Source organism: Chrysemys picta, chromosome 1, assembly GCF_011386835.1.
Source record: "Chrysemys picta bellii isolate R12L10 chromosome 1, ASM1138683v2, whole genome shotgun sequence".
NCBI lineage: Eukaryota > Metazoa > Chordata > Testudines > Emydidae > Chrysemys > Chrysemys picta.
This window is the reverse complement of record NC_088791.1, coordinates 82,500,588-82,516,342: the sequence shown is the minus strand read 5'-3', so window position 1 is coordinate 82,516,342 and position 15,755 is coordinate 82,500,588. Positions and strand designations below refer to the sequence as shown.

The following is a 15,755-nucleotide window of genomic DNA, read 5'->3' as shown; positions in this document are numbered from 1 at the left end:
ATCCCATCTCCACATGAAGGAGAAATTGAATCTGGATTTCCTACAATGCAAGTCAGTTTCCTAACCACTGGGCTAAAGGTTACAAGGGTGGTCACCCTTATCCCTGTTTTGCGAATCTAGTCCTCCTTTGCTTTTGTCCAAGTGCCTGAAACGGAAAGAAAAACATTTGAGTCAGGTTGAAATGAAACATTTCATTTTGACGTTTCTGAAACATTTCAATATTCTCAGTTTTGTCAAAACTATTCCCTAACCTCAACACAAATGCATTAATCGTTTTGGGTTGACTGAAACTGCATTTTTACTCATGGAAAAAATTTCACCCAGGTCTAATCTTAATGTCACTTTCACTGCAAAGCATTACAGAGTGCCGTGCTAATTCTATTATGTCAACTCCAAATATACTTTCTCCTGATTCAGAAACAGTTGAGCATTCCTATTCACTTTGATGTAATGGCTGCCATTAGATTGATTCTCAATTTAACTTGATGTACAGACTTCTTATATAAAGAGTAAGTAACATAGAACAAGCATGACGTTACAAAGACTTCATTATGCATGTTTATGTTTCATAATAACACTGTGAGCTGCAGCACACTGGTATTACATGTCTCATATTAAACAATTTAAAATATTATATGCAAGCATTAAACCAAGATGTTAATTTTATTCTAAGATAATTAGAAATAATGACTGTTTTACCAACTTCCCTGTTATATAATCATTTTGGCTCATGCTGTGAAACTATTTCAAGAGCCTTAGTCTTAAAGGCATATAATTACTGTAAAATGCATATTTCAGTGTACTTTTATGGATAATGATCCAAACTATGATATAGCCCTCACAACAGATACCTGAAGATATCTAATTTACATAGAGCTATAGAGCATTTGCCGTCATACAAGTTGTAACTAATTGTACAGTATATATTACCTCATCATATTCCAGAATGAGTGAGCTATTATGAATAGTATTACATTTTTTTGAACAGTAAAACAATCTAGATAAATATTTCAAGCACTTCCTTTTTAACGAATTCTTCACAAGGTAATGAATATTATATTCTGAGTAACTAGGCCTAGATTTCAGTGGTTGGAGTGGAATTCTGCTGTCTTTTACATAACTGCAACCTCACTCAGTGGGGAAAACTGAGACCAGAATCTGATCCACGGTGTGCAAACTTTTCCTTACTGTACTATCAATAAACTGCAAATTCAGATTTGTAGTACCTCTACAGGCTGTTATATAGTGTTGCAGTCAGTACTGAGAAGAGAATGTGTTTTAGTTCCCTGTTACATGAATTAGGAAGGAGACCCGAGTGAATAATTTATTTATTTATGTATTTATTTGTTCAGTGGCTGAACTGAAAAATCTGGAAAAAAAAGTCATTTCCTTTTGAACGCAAATTGATTTTTTTTGGTTTTTCTTGCCAAAATGAAAAACTGAAACAAATTCATTTGGGTTAAGTTCAATGTTTCAAGTTGTCATTTCTAAATGAAATGTGATTCAAAGTGACAGTTTCAAAACACAGTGGTTCATTTTGAAATGAGACATTGGAACAGTTTGTTTTGAAAAACAAGTTTTGCCAGAAAATGTCCTCATTTTTTTCTCAGCTCAAAGTGTATACCAGGGTCAGCAACCTTTGGCACATGGCTCGCCAGGGTAAGCACCCTGGTGGGCCAGGCCAGTTTGTTTACCTGCCGCGTCCGCAGGTTCGGCCGATTGCGGCTCCCATTGGCTGCGGTTCGCCGTCCCAGGTCAATGGGGGCTGCAGGAAGCGGCGCGGGCCGAGGGATGTGCTGGCTGCCGCTTCCCGCCGCCCCCATTGGCCCGGAGTGGTGAACCTCGGCCAGTGGGAGCCATGATCAGCCAAACCTGTGGACGCAGCAGGTAAACAAACCGCCCCGGCCCGTCAGGGTACTTACCCTGTATACAATATAACTTTTGAAAGCCACACACCCCAATCCTATATTAGTCATTGCAATACAGGAACATATTGGCAACAAAGATGGTCAGAGCTCAAGGGCAGCCACTCCTTTTTCAGGATAAGGGTGGAACTATGTCTGCTGTAGGTGGCGTAATGGGGGGTAGTTGAGGCTGAGAAGGGGAACTGGAAGGTGGATTATAGGTGAGAAACAGGGAAGTTGCATTATTTAAGTGGTTATTTCCTCACTTTTATGGCTTGTTTTGATGGGATACATAGTCTAATCTTAACTCACAATTGACTATGTTCTCTCTGCTCTCTAATTCTAGACATGCCTGTAGTTCAGGGATTAAAGGAGGGAGCATGGGGGACAGCAACTTCTTCTCCCCATTGACTCCAGACTATACATGCGTACAGAATTATTTATTACAGAACGTCAGTCAAAACTCTAAAGAGTCCTGTGGCACCTTATAGACTAACAGACGTATAGGAGCATGAGCGTTCGTGGGTGAATACCCACTTCTTCGGATGCATCCCCCATTCCCTGTTTCTCACCTATAATCCACCTTCCAGTTCCCCTTCTCAGCCTCAACTACCCCCCATTCGGATGCATCCGAAGAAGTGGGTATTCACCCACGAACGCTCATGCTCCTATACGTCTGTTAGTCTATAAGGTGCCACAGGACTCTTTGCTGCTTTTACAGATCCAGACTAACACAGCTACCCCTTTGATACTTGCCAGTCAAAACTCTGACACTTCATCTTTTTAAAACTCAATCTTTGAAGGCTTTGGCAAACTCCTGAATTATTCTTTGTTGGGGTTTTCTTTTTCTAATATTCCTAAAACCTGTTGACCCTGCTGGACATATATCTAGAGCCCTTCATCAGTAGGCACCTAAATTTGTATTTGAAGAAAAATAAATTGATCCTGTTCTTGTATTTTCAGGCAGGCAACACTCATTGTTTTAAATGAAAATGTTACCTTCACCAAAACTGCAGCATTAGGCCTGCTGTATTTTTTCAATGCTTTGTTTTTTATTTTATCCAAATAAAATTGCATATGAATATGATTTTAGAAAGGTTTTATGTCTTAAAAATTTGGTTTTTATAGTTTGCAAAATTAAAAACTTACATTACTACTTCATTTGAGGCAATGAAAGCCTCTTACTTCAATGTAAAACAAACAACCAGTATGAAGCAACATAGAATAATGTAAATCAAGCTTGAAAATACAGGGGCAACCTCTTCTCTTGAACTGAGATGAAGCTTCCCACATGGGAACATTATTTCATAACTTCCCACTTCAGGGCTTCTTGTTACACCATATGAAGTATCTTTTAGTAAAATTAGTAGCCACCATTAGAGTAGATCAGTCGCTGACCTGACTGTATGGTAAGTATGGTAAGTCTATGACTTCAATGATAATTTTGCTCAGTTATAGGACATTGGCAGTTCCAGCAATCTCACTGTAGGTGGTAAAATCCTTGCTTATATTTTGCTCAGCTGATGTGTCAAAACAGTATTGGAGAAGCTTCTACTAGATGGCCAATGTGCATTTAGATCAGGTCAAAGCACCACAGACATGCTTCATTGTGAGATAGGTTCAGGAAAAATGCATTGAACAAAACTGTATGCTGTCTTCATTGATCTAAAATCCAGTGTTCAACACTGTGAGTAGAAATGGCCACTGGAAAATTCTAGGAAATTTTGGCTGGCCCACCAAACTTAACATCATATCTCAATTCTACAAAGACATGACTGGTCAAGTACTGTCAGATGGTGGTCTCTCTAATCAATTTAATGGGGGTGAAACAAGGCTGTGTGCTGGCACCAGTCCTCTTTGATCTCTTCTTTGCAGCTGTTCTGAATTACATAGTTAACAGTCTTCAAAAGGGCATCTACGAAAGGTACAGAACTGGTGGAAAACTCTTCAGTCTCTGAAGGCTTATTGCAAAGACAAAAGTTCTCGAGGAACTCATATGTGAAGTTTTTTTTGTGAACAATTGCGAAAGTGACCTAACGCTTATCCTTGACAGGTTCTCAAAAGCAATTAAACAGTTTGGACTCACCAAAGTCTGGAAAAAAATGAAGTTGTCTTCCAAGCAGTCCCATCAACCACCATCATAGAGCAAACATCACCATTGATGGTACAAAATTAATGCACATCAATCACTTTACATACCTTGGCAGTACCATCTCAAGTGACAGTTCTTTGGATCAAGAAATATCAATTAGAATCTGAAAGGCAAGCCTAGCTTTTGGAAGACTTTGCTATAGGATACTCAACCGTATACCAACAAACTGTCAATAAAACTGATGTACAATTCAGCTGTCAGAGCATCTCTTTTATACAGATGTGAAACATGGATCGTTTACCCCAGACACATCAAACAACTTGAAAAATTTCACAAGTGTTCTCTTGGCTCTATTTTGAAGGTCCATAAGTGTCAAACATTGTCATCCTGGAAAGAACAAAACCAACCAGCATTGAGGCAATGATCAGCAAAGCTCAGCTTAGATGGACAGGTCATGTTATCAGAATGGGTGGTGATAGAGTCCCACAAAAAGTCCTCTGTGGTGAGCTGAAACTCGGAAAGCACAGGAAGGTTGGTCAACATAAACACTTGAAAGACACCCTTAAGCAGAATGTCAACTCGTGTGACATGGATATGGATAACCTTGAAGACACAGCCCAGGACAGAACTGAATGGAGAGCAACTATCAATAAAGAATATAAAGACTTTGGAAAAGACAGACATGAAAAAACGACTGAAAAAGGGCTAAGCACTATGTCAAATCTTCAACGGGAAGATGCCTACATATACATTCCTACATGCCTACTTATATTCCAGATATTCCAACATATATATTCCACATGCCTACATATATATTCCTATATGTGAGATGCTGTGATGTCATTTTTGGATATGATGGACAGGTGTACAATGTTGCTTATTATGGGTAAAATTTTCAAACATGCCTAAGTGACTTGGAAGACTTAGGATATGTCTACATGCATAGGCGCCAACTCCGTGGGTGCTCTGGCAATGGAGCACCCATGGAAAAAAACAGTGGGTGCTCAGCACCCACTGGCACCCCCACAGGTCAGCGCCTCCCCATCCCTCCCATTGCCTCTGCCTGTTGGCGGCCTGCCAATCAGTGCCTCCTCCTCCCTCCCAGCACCTCCCGCCCACCACAGATCAGCTGTTCTGTGGCATGCAGGAGGCGCTGGGGAGGAGGGGGAGGAGAGGGAATAGGAAGAGGTGTGGGAAGGGGGTGGAAACAGGTCGGGGGTGTATCCACGGGTGGGCCTGGGTGGGCTACGGCCCACCCACTTAGTATCCAACCAGGCCCACCCAAATCAGAGCAGGAGGCCCCTGAATCCACAGACTGAGACTCCCGACTCTGGCTCATTGTCCATCCACCCAGCCATGTCCCTCTCCTGCCAGCGCTGTGTGCTGTTGCCTCAGTCTCCAGCCCCAGTGCCTGGAGTGTGCCTCTTGGGGGCAGGGCTGGGTGGGACTAGCTGGAGACCAGGGCGGCAACAAAAGTTTTGCCAACATAAGTGGTAGTGTAGACATGGCCTAAGTCTCATTGACTTTCACTGGGATTTTGGCTCCTTAAGCACTTCTCAAAATTGTATCCTACATTCTTTTACATCAATGTAACTTCATGTCTCTGCTGCTAGCAAATTACTCCTACTTAGAGTCCCAAATTCAATTTGTCTCATAGACCTAGTAAGGCTGCCAGATCTGTCAATAAAATGAAATAAATGAAAAGGAAACAGTCTTTTATTACTATACTAATATATGGCATACAGAGATCTTGTTTCTGAACTCAGTTGAGTAAGCTTTTCTAACTATACCTCTACCACGATATAACGCTGTCCTTGGGAGCCAAAAAATCTTACCACGTTATAGGTGAAACCGCATTATATCGAACTTGCTTTGATCCGCCAGAGCGCGCAGCCCCGCCTCCCCGGAGCGCTGCTTTACCGCGTTATATCCGAATTCGTGTTATATCGGGTCGCATTATATTGGGGTAGAGGTGTATTTCATAGGTGGTATACGTTAGACAAACTATAACTATATGACGTCAAGTATCAGAGGGGTAGCCATGTTAGTCTGGATCTGTAAAAAGCAACAGAGAGTCCTGTGGTACCTTTAAGACTAACAGATGTATTGGAGCATAAGCTTTCGTAGGTGAATACCCACTTCGTCAGATGCATGTAATGGCTATTACATGCGTCTGACGAAGTGGGTATTCACCCACGAAAGCTTATGCTCCAATACATCTGTTAGTCTTAAAGGTACCACAGGACTCTCTGTTGCTTTATATCTATATGAGTACATGAAAGGGGAATTAGAGACTAGGTAACTGAAAGTAACAAAATGGTTTCCCCTTAATTCTCTTCTGGAAAACTGACAAAACTGAGAGACAAGGTAGGTGAGGTAATATTATTTATTAGACCCACTTCTGTTGGTGAGAGACAAGCTTTCAAGCTCTTCTTCAGGTCTGGGAAAGGTACTCCAAGCATCATAGCTAAATGCAAGGTTGTTTAGCATAAGTAGTAGTAGACACTGGATTTATGGTTTATTACAACAATCTGTAATGCACTAACTCCCTCTTTCTGTCATATAACTGCAGAGGTGTTAACAGGTCACTCTACCTTGAATGGTCCCTTAGAATATGTGCCAACTACTTGTGCTAAACAATCTGTTCCACCTTCCATTTAGCTATGACCCTCAGACTTGAAGAAGACTTGAAGAAGAGCTCTGTGTAAGCTCAAAAGCATGTATTTCTCACCAACAGAAGTGTAAAAGATATTACCTCACCCATCTTGTCTATCTAATATCCTGGGACATGGCTACAACTACACAGCATAAAACTGATTCTTGTCCATGGATTGTAATAGTTGGGGAAAGAATCTAGACTGAGAAGTTAGGGGGACTTAGGTCAGATGAAGCAATTCGTGTGAGGCAGGGGGATCAAGTGAGTGGATGGGGTGGTCAATGTGATAGGGGCGGATGGAGCAGGAGAGAGTGAGGGTGTGACATTATTAACAAACTATGACCGTATAGATCATTGTTGCAACCACTGTTATATATTTGCACCAAATATTGTACAAAGGTTGTCGTGTAAGGTGTCTATGGAAAGGTAATAATTTTCTGATTCTGATTATGCTATCTGTATGGGTGTATCATTTTGTAGTTGAAGTTATGAATATTGGCTATGTACTTGTATATCTAAGGCCTTGGCTACACTTGCGAGTTACAGCGCTGTAAAGCCACCTCCAGCGTTGTAACTCACTCCCCGTCCACACTGGCAAGGCATTTGCAGCGCTGTATCTCCGTGGCTGCAGTGCTGCATGTACTCCACCTCCCCAAGAGGAATAGCGCGTATTGCACCGCCGCTGCAGTGCTGTGGCGCTAGTGTGGCCATCCAATGCGCTGTGACTGCCTCCAGAAGTATTCGGCAGTATCCCACAATGCCTGTTCTAGCCACTCTGGTCATCAGTTCAAACTCTACTGCCCAGGCCTCAGGTAACCAACCATGTGACCCTCCCTTAAAATTCCCCGGGAATTTTAAAAATCCCCTTCCAGGTGACCATGCCTCCATGCGCCAAGCGAGCCCCAGCATGGCGCAATGGCGAGTTGCTGGACCTCATCAGTGTTTGCGGGGAGGAAGCTGTCCAGTCCCAGCTGCGCTCCAGCCGTAGGAATTACGATACCTTCGGGAAGGTATCAAAGGACATGATGGAAAGGGGCCATGACTGGGACGCCCTGCAGTGCAGGATTAAAGTGAATGAGCTGCGGAGTGCCTACCACAAAACCTGTGACGCAAACGGCCGCTCGGGTGCTCCGCCCGCGACCTGCCGATTCTACAAAGAGCTGGATGCGATACTTGGGCTTAACCCTACCTCCACTCCGAGTACCACCATGGACACTTCAGAGCCGGGGTGGGAGGAGGAGGAGGAGGAAAATGGGAGTGAGGGTGGTGGGGCGGATGGAGACATCCCGGAATCCCTGGAGGCATGCAGCCAGGAGCTCTTCTCGAGCCAGGAGGAAGGTAGCCAGTCGCAGCAGCCGGCACTTGGTGGAGGACAAACAAAAGAGCAGGTTCCCGGTAAGCGGGTTTTTTTTTCGGGAAGGAGTTTTTTCGGTGCGGGCTCTTTGTGAGAGGAGGGTTAGGCATGCATGCCTAGATGCGGAATAGTGCATTGATGTGGTTTATCACATCGCGGTAATCGGCCTCGGTAATCTCTTCGAATGGTTCATCCAGAACGTGTGCAATGCGCTTGTGCAGGTTTATCGGGAGAGCCACCGTGATCCTTGTCCCAGCCAGGCTAACGTGTCCGCGCCACTGTGCCGCAAGGGGCGGGGGAACCATTGCTGCACACAGGCAAGCTGCATATGGGCCAGGGCGGAAGCCGCATTGCAGTAGAAGACCCTCCCTTGCTTCCTAGGTCACCCTCAGCAGCGAGATATCATCCAGGACGAACTCCTGTGGAAAATGTTGGGACAGTGTTCAGTGTAGGTGCCCACTGCATCTGTTGGCTCTCCCCAACGCAGAGAAACTCAGAGGACAGTACAGCCCTGAAACAATCAGTCCCCCTTACTCACCATTTTGAGGCTCCCGTGGGTTATGTGTGCTCTGTTTCGGACGGGAAAATTATGCTATTGTGTAGACCCTGTGTGTTTTCTACTCCTTAAGTGTGGGGGGAATCATTACTCTGTCTGGTATAAACAATGCTGCCTCTGTTAAATGTTGCATTTTGCCTATACAGCTGCAACAACCTTAAGACCTCAACCGTCCCTCTTATCGCCTGCTCAGAGACTGCAAAGACTCAGGAAGAGGCCGCAAAAAAGCAAAGAAGACATGCTGCAAGAAGTGATGCGGCAATCTATTAAAGAGAATGAAGAAGCACAGAACTGGAGGGAGAGAGAAAGCAGGATCTGCCTGGAAAACACAGCGCACCGGCGGCAAAGCACGGAGCACCGACAGCAAAGCATGGATCAGCTCATAAGCATCCTGGAGCGCCAAGCAGACGCTATCCAGGAGCTTGTAGCCATGCAGAAGGAGCAGTACCGCAAACGCAAATGTCCCCCTCCCCCCTCAGCCGTTGTCCCAAAAGTCTTTCCCTTGTGCCCCACTATTACCTCCAACGCACTTTCCCCAACTTCCGGGTTTTTCACGCCACCAGCTGCCTCCAATACCAGTATCTTCACCACCCAGCCCTGAAAATCACGACCCTTACCGTCTGCACTCAACCCCCATCACCATGCAGTATAGCTGTCCTGAAGTGCAGCACTCACTGCACAGCACACCAGACAGGACATACGCGAATCTGTGATTGTACCATTCCCCACTCCACCCCCTTGCCCTTTCTGATTCCCAAGCAGTTGGGTTTCTTTTCAATAAGTAAATTTTCTTTTCAATAAATGGATTTTTTGGCTTTGAAAACATTCTTTATTAATGCATAAAGTAAAAGATTCCTTAGCCCAGGAAATAAACAGGCACTGCAAGTCTGCTTAGCAAACACTGATTCCTAAAGATTGAAACTACTGCACTTCACTCCCGTGCAGGGCACCAGATATCACTGCTGGTTTTCAGCCTCAAATTGCTCCCTCAAGGCATTCCTAACCCTTACAGCCCCAAGCTGGGCCTCTGTAATAGCCCTGCTCTCTGGCTGTGCAAATTCAGCCTCCAGGTGTTCAACCTCGGAGGTCCATGCCTGAGTGAAGCTTTCACCCTTCCCTTCACAAATATTATGGAGGGTACAGCACACGGATATAACCGCGGGGATGCTGTGTTCGGCCAAGTCCAGCTTTTCATACAGAGATCGCCAGCGGGCCTTTAAACGGCCAAAGGCACACTCCACAGTCATTCGGCACCGGCTCAGCCTGTAGTTGAACCGTTCCTTGCTGCTGTCAAGGCTCCCTGTGTAGGGTTTCATGAGCCATGGCATTAATGGGTAAGCGGGGTCTCCAAGGATCACAATGGGCATTTCAACTTCCCCTACTGTGATCTTCCGCTCTGGGGAAAAAAGTCCCGGCCTGTATCTTCCTGAACAGCCAATGTTCCGAAAGATGCGTGCGTCATGCACCTTTCCTGGCCAGCCTGTGTTAATGTCAATGAAACGCCCACAGTGATCCACAAGCGCCTGGAGAACCATAAAGAAATACCCCTTCTGATTAACGTACTCGGATGGTAGGTGGGGTGGTGCCAGAATAGGAATGTGTGTCCCATCTATCGCCCCTCCACAGTTAGGGAAACCCATTTGTGCAAAGCCATCCACTATGTCCTGCACATTACCCAGAGTCACGGTTCTTCTGAGTAGGATGCGATTAATGGCCTTGCAAACTTGCATCAACACGATTCCAACGGTCGACTTTCCCACTGCAAACTGGTTTGCGACTGACCAGTAGCTGTCTGGAGTTGCCAGCTTCCAGATTGCAATAGTCACCCGCTTCTCCACTGGCAGGGCAGCTCTCAATCTCGTGTGCTTGCGCCACAGGCTGGGGGCGAGCTCCTCACACAGTCCCGTAAAAGTGGCTTTTCTCATCCGAAAGTTCTGCAGCCACTGCTCATCATCCCAGACTTCCATGACGATGTGATCCCACCAGTCAGTGCTTGTTTCCCGAGCCCAAAAGCGGCGTGCCACGGTGGTGAGCATGTCCGTGAATGCAAAAAGCAATTTCGTGTCATACGCGTTACGCGGCTCGATAGCATCGTTGGACTCCTCACTCTCACTGTCACTTTGGATCTTAAGGAATAGTTCGACAGCCAAATGTGACGTGCTGGCTAGATAAGTCAGCATACGCCTCAGCAGTTCGGGCTCCATTTCCCACAGACAGATCGCGCTGCACAGAAATTGTTGAAAGATGGTGCCAAAGGTGGACGGAAACAAAGGGATTTCTGGGATGCAAAGCAATGCATCACAGGGCATTGGGACAAGACCCAGAATCCCCCACACCCATGCCCCCTTCCCACAACCCACGGCGCCAGAATGGGAAGAGGTGCTCTGGGATAGCTGCCCATAATGCACTGCTCCCAATGGCACTGCAATTGCCGCAAATGTGGCCACGACAGTGCGCTGGCAGCTGTCAATGTGGACAGACTGCAGCGCTTTCCCTACTCAGCTGTATGAAGACAGGTTTAACTCAAAGCACTGTACAGCTGCAAGCGTAGCCAAGGCTAAGCTTCTTGAGAAAGGAATTTGCAAGTTAAGTGCCCAGTCAAGAAACACTTAACTGACAATAGACCTTGGGAGACTCCAATCCACATGAGCAGTCTTCCTGGGGACATTCAAGATAGCATGTGGCCAATGGCTGCCACCTGTAAAGAACTAAGTCATGCATGGACATGTGACTTGCCCATATGACTCCAAACTCCATTTTGTGGTAATTTTCCACACTAAGAACAAAGAGGTGTTCTTACACCTGGAAGAGACTAGAAAAGGCAGCTGCCTCATTTCCAACTTGTCTTCAATCCTGCTTCTTACCTCTGGAAGGACATTGCTATGAACTGAAGCTCTGAACAAAGGAATGAATGACCCATCCTAGCTGTGGATATACTCCAGAGACTTGATTTAAACCTGCAGTTTATTCCATCACTGCTGCAAGCCTGAACCAAGAACTTTGCCATTACTGTATGTAATTGATTCCATTTTACCAATTCTAGATCTCATCTATATCTTTTTTCTTTTATGAATAAACCTTTAGATTTTAGATTCTAAAGGATTGGCAACAGCGTGATTTGTGGTTAAGATCTGATTTGTATATTGACCCGGGTCTGAGGCTTGGTCCTTTGGGATCAGGAGAACCTTTTTCTTTTACTGGGGTATTGGTTTTCATAACCATTCGTCCCCATAATGAGTGGAACTGGTGGTGATACTGGGAAACTGGCGTGTATAAGGGAATTGCTTGTGTGACTTCTGGTTAGCCAGTGGGGCAAAACCAAAGCCTTCTCTGTTTGGCTGGTTTGGTTTGCCTTATTAGTGAAGGAACTCCAGCTTTGGGCTGTAACTGCCCTGCTTTAAGCAATTTGTCCTGAATTGGCACTCTCAGTTGGGTCCCACCAAAGCCAGCATCGTTACAGAGGGTCGGGGAGGAGGATGGAGCAACTGCTGAGCAGTGGAGGGGCAATAGGAATGTTGGGTGGTACAGCAGCTGGGAGGCTTTAGATTGGACGCAACTGCAGTTATTAGAATGTGACACTTCAGGTGTTCACCTTGAAGATTTTGACCTTTGCGATATTAAAAACAGATTCTTACACTGTGAACTTCTAATTTGGTTATAAAACCTTCTATGAGGAAATATGTTATCACCTATGGGGACATTCTACCCTGAACAGAGGGCCATCACTTCACTCTTGGTGATTAGGGAACAGAAATAAATTCATTCAAAGCTTTGCTTGACTTCATAAGTTGTGGCTTCTCTCTGGTTTTTTTGTTTTTGTTTTTATTTTGTTACACAGAGGCCAGACATGCAGATGCAGCAACAAAATATAAAATTCTTCTGAAGAGAAGCATCCATTTAGCAAATTTTACAGTAGGATACTTAAGAGGAATGTAAGCAATCCAAGTCTCTGAAATAACATTTTTATCACCTGGTTGATTAAACTACATTGATTTCCATTACTCTTTGGGTGGGGAAAGATTGTTTGTTTACTAATAGGATAGACATGCCATGTCTTATGTCTAATGATAAGTAAGTTCTTTGGCATAAAATTCCTAATAGAGAATAGATGCAGAAAATGAAGCATATTTCTTGTCTTTCTGCATTGTACTTATAACCAATGTTAAAATTGTGTCATGATTTGTCCTTAATGTTGTACAGGGACAGGTTGTAGGAAAACCACTTGGAAAGAGATAGGGGTTGTAGTTTTGAGGTGTTTCTGCAATTTCATGAAACCAAGTTTATATTTTAGAAAAAGGATTTCCAAGATTTGATTAGCAACATAGAATTTGCATGATAAACTGATGTACAGTAGTATTAGTAAGTATCAAACTTATCAACTCTACCCTCCAGACTCTCGTCTGCCTTTGGTGTTAAAGGTGAATTGCAAAGGAAACAAGTTTTGACCCTTGTTGCAGCTGATGTCTAATGCATGACAAACTTCACTAAAAAATGTGTACAGCACCTGAATTTCTATCCTGGAAGACCCTGGTTATGGGAGAACTAATAAAACGATGACAACAGTAAGAACGGAAAGTGAAATGGAGAGGGAAGAGATTTTCAAGTCAGACATTGTAAAACTTTTTTTGTTAATGCCTGTTTAACTCTAATTGTCTAATTAAAATTTGGAAAAAAGGATGACTTAATTTCAACACCATTGTCATTTTTTCACAAACTTCTCATACCTTTAAGAAAGTTCTGCAGCAAAAATAGAAATATCAGGAATGTCACCTAATCTAGGGTAAACAAACAAACAAAAACCCAAGCAGAACAAACATAATTTTTTGCGGATCAACTCTAACTGCAAACCCTTTGTGATGAAGTGAAAATTGTTCTGTAATATTTTTATGATTCTGATGCATGTGTCAATTTCCTCTGCACTGCACATTGCTACCCAGTGGGAGCAAAAAGGTTAACAGGGCTCCTGGAACAGCACAGGAGACAGGAGGTATGTGTGTCACCTAGCTGTCTGGGTGGAATGGCTGGATCATTAAAGAACTGGCTGAAACTGACCCAAATTAACAGAGGATCCAGGAAAACAAGGAGGCCCCCCCAGCCACTGAACAATCAACGCCTAAAAAACAGGAAACCCCCACAGACATGATATGCAAACTGAACAGGAAAACCAAGGAGAAAAGGTGTCAGGTCAGGTGGATAGAATAAGAGCTGCCCTTTGGAGAGACTCTCAGTTGCTCTCTCACATGGGACTAAAGACAAAGAGACAGGGGAGGGAGCACTGGAGCTAGAGTCCATTACAGGTTAGCTGGCTTGTGGCACTGCCTGGCCAGAATGGACTATGGTTTTAACCTCTGCGTCTCTTTGCTAATCTAAAGACTTTCAGATTTTGTATGCCAGGTGACTAATAAACTGTTCCCTTGTTTTGGAAAGGCTGCCTAGTGTCACTGCAAATACTCACTGAGATCATTGCACCCTGATGGGCTACAATACCAATCTCCCACAGGACTCTGGCTCGGCTGGATTTACTGTAGTGGGGGGGGGGAAAGAGAGAGAGAGAGAGAGGGGAATTACTGGTACTGAAGTCTGGGTTTCAGATTTGGGACCTGGCACATTAAAGGGGTGACTCCCAAGAGACTGGTTACAGGCTGGGACATAGACCAGACCTGTGGATCCATGACATCCTTGTTGGCTTTAAATCTTAATTGAACCAAGCTCTTAGCTGGCGTGCTCCTGTATTGTTTTCCAGGATGTGTGCTCTGCTCACCTAATTGTCAAAATGTGAGTTTCCTGATTCACTGCTGTGACTTCAGAGACTGCAGATTTCTAGTTCCTAAAATACGCCCCCTAGAAATTGTTCTGCAGAGTCTAACATGCAGCCCAAAGGATGTCAACCTGGCTCCTTAGTTTTATTACTGCACAAATAGCTTGTCATGGACTGTTGTAGCTAGAAGCTTCATACCTCAACCCTGAAGACTTGGACTTTTATTAATTATAATTATTGACATTTATTTAGTAATGCCAAAACTTATAATGCACTAAGTTATTTGTGCTTGCTTTGCTTGATCCTGCTTCCACTGTAGTTAACACAAGTTTTACCAGCCATTTCAGTGGGAGTAACTGTATGTATATGGGCACTGGAATTTGCAAGATTTGGATGAAAATAAGACACTTTCCTTTCCAGTACCTTATAAGGAGCCCAATCCTTCAAACACTGAGCATGCTCAATTCTTTTTTATGTCAATGAGTGACAGGTGTTTGGCAAGTCACAAGGAGGTAGTCATCAGCTTGCAAGATCCAGCCCTGCAAGTCAAAGCATTCCTAGGAACATAAAAAGCCTTTATGGTTAGATTATTTATCTAGATTTCTATAAATGCTAAAAGGTCTCTTAATTACATGCTCTTTACTCCCCTGGTATAGTTAAAATACATTCTAAGTGCAACTGTACAATTTAAGATGATGAACCACCAGTGAGCCAGGAAACAAACCCCATAGTCAGCTGACCGAGGAAAAAGCTAGGCTTTGCAGTGTGCCCTGAAGATCATCAGATTTGGGCTATTTTAGGCTGGGGAGCAGTCAGTTTCCCCTTGATTTATATCAAAAGGACTCCAGTTCAACCACTTCTGCTGATCACTGCTATGACAGTATGGCATAGAGAGATGATCTAATGGGTAGACATATCCTAAGCCTTGTTTGGCTTTAAAAGTTAAAACCAGAACCTGACATTTGCAAACCGCTGGTACACATTGCAGAGCATTTTTTTTTAAATATTCTTGTGGTACGCTAAGGAAATCAATGGGAGGATTACTAATGGAATAAAGTAATAGCACAAGCAAGGGTGATGTAATATAATCCTTAATTAAGAAATAGAATAGAAATATAGAAGAACAGGAGGACTTGTGGCACCTTAGAGACTAACAAATTTATTAGAGCATAAGCTTTCGTGGACTACAGCCCACTTCTTCGGATGCACGAAAGCTTATGCTCTAATAAATTTGTTAGTCTCTAAGGTGCCACAAGTCCTCCTGTTCTTCTTTTTGCGGATACAGACTAACACGGCTGCTACTCTGAAACCTTTCATTATGCAATAGAAATATATAATTTCTTAATGTAAGAAATATAATACAATCCTAAATTACTAAACTGATTAAATAAATCTAGTTGAGTTTCCAAGGCTGGTATATTTCATCATCAGTATA

At 43.7% G+C, this 15,755-nt stretch overlaps 1 long non-coding RNA gene across 2 annotated transcripts in view; it reads left to right on the top strand.

The window, feature by feature from the left end:
- LOC135976779 (uncharacterized) overlaps positions 1–13,191 on the top strand; it is a 33,121-nt gene extending 19,930 nt beyond the window's left edge. For both annotated transcript variants that reach the window (XR_010594076.1, XR_010594073.1), the window contains exon 3: positions 12,955–13,191. This is a non-coding gene — a long non-coding RNA (uncharacterized LOC135976779). The remainder of the gene's footprint in view (positions 1–12,954) is intronic.
- The last annotated feature ends 2,564 nt before the right edge of the window (positions 13,192–15,755 follow it).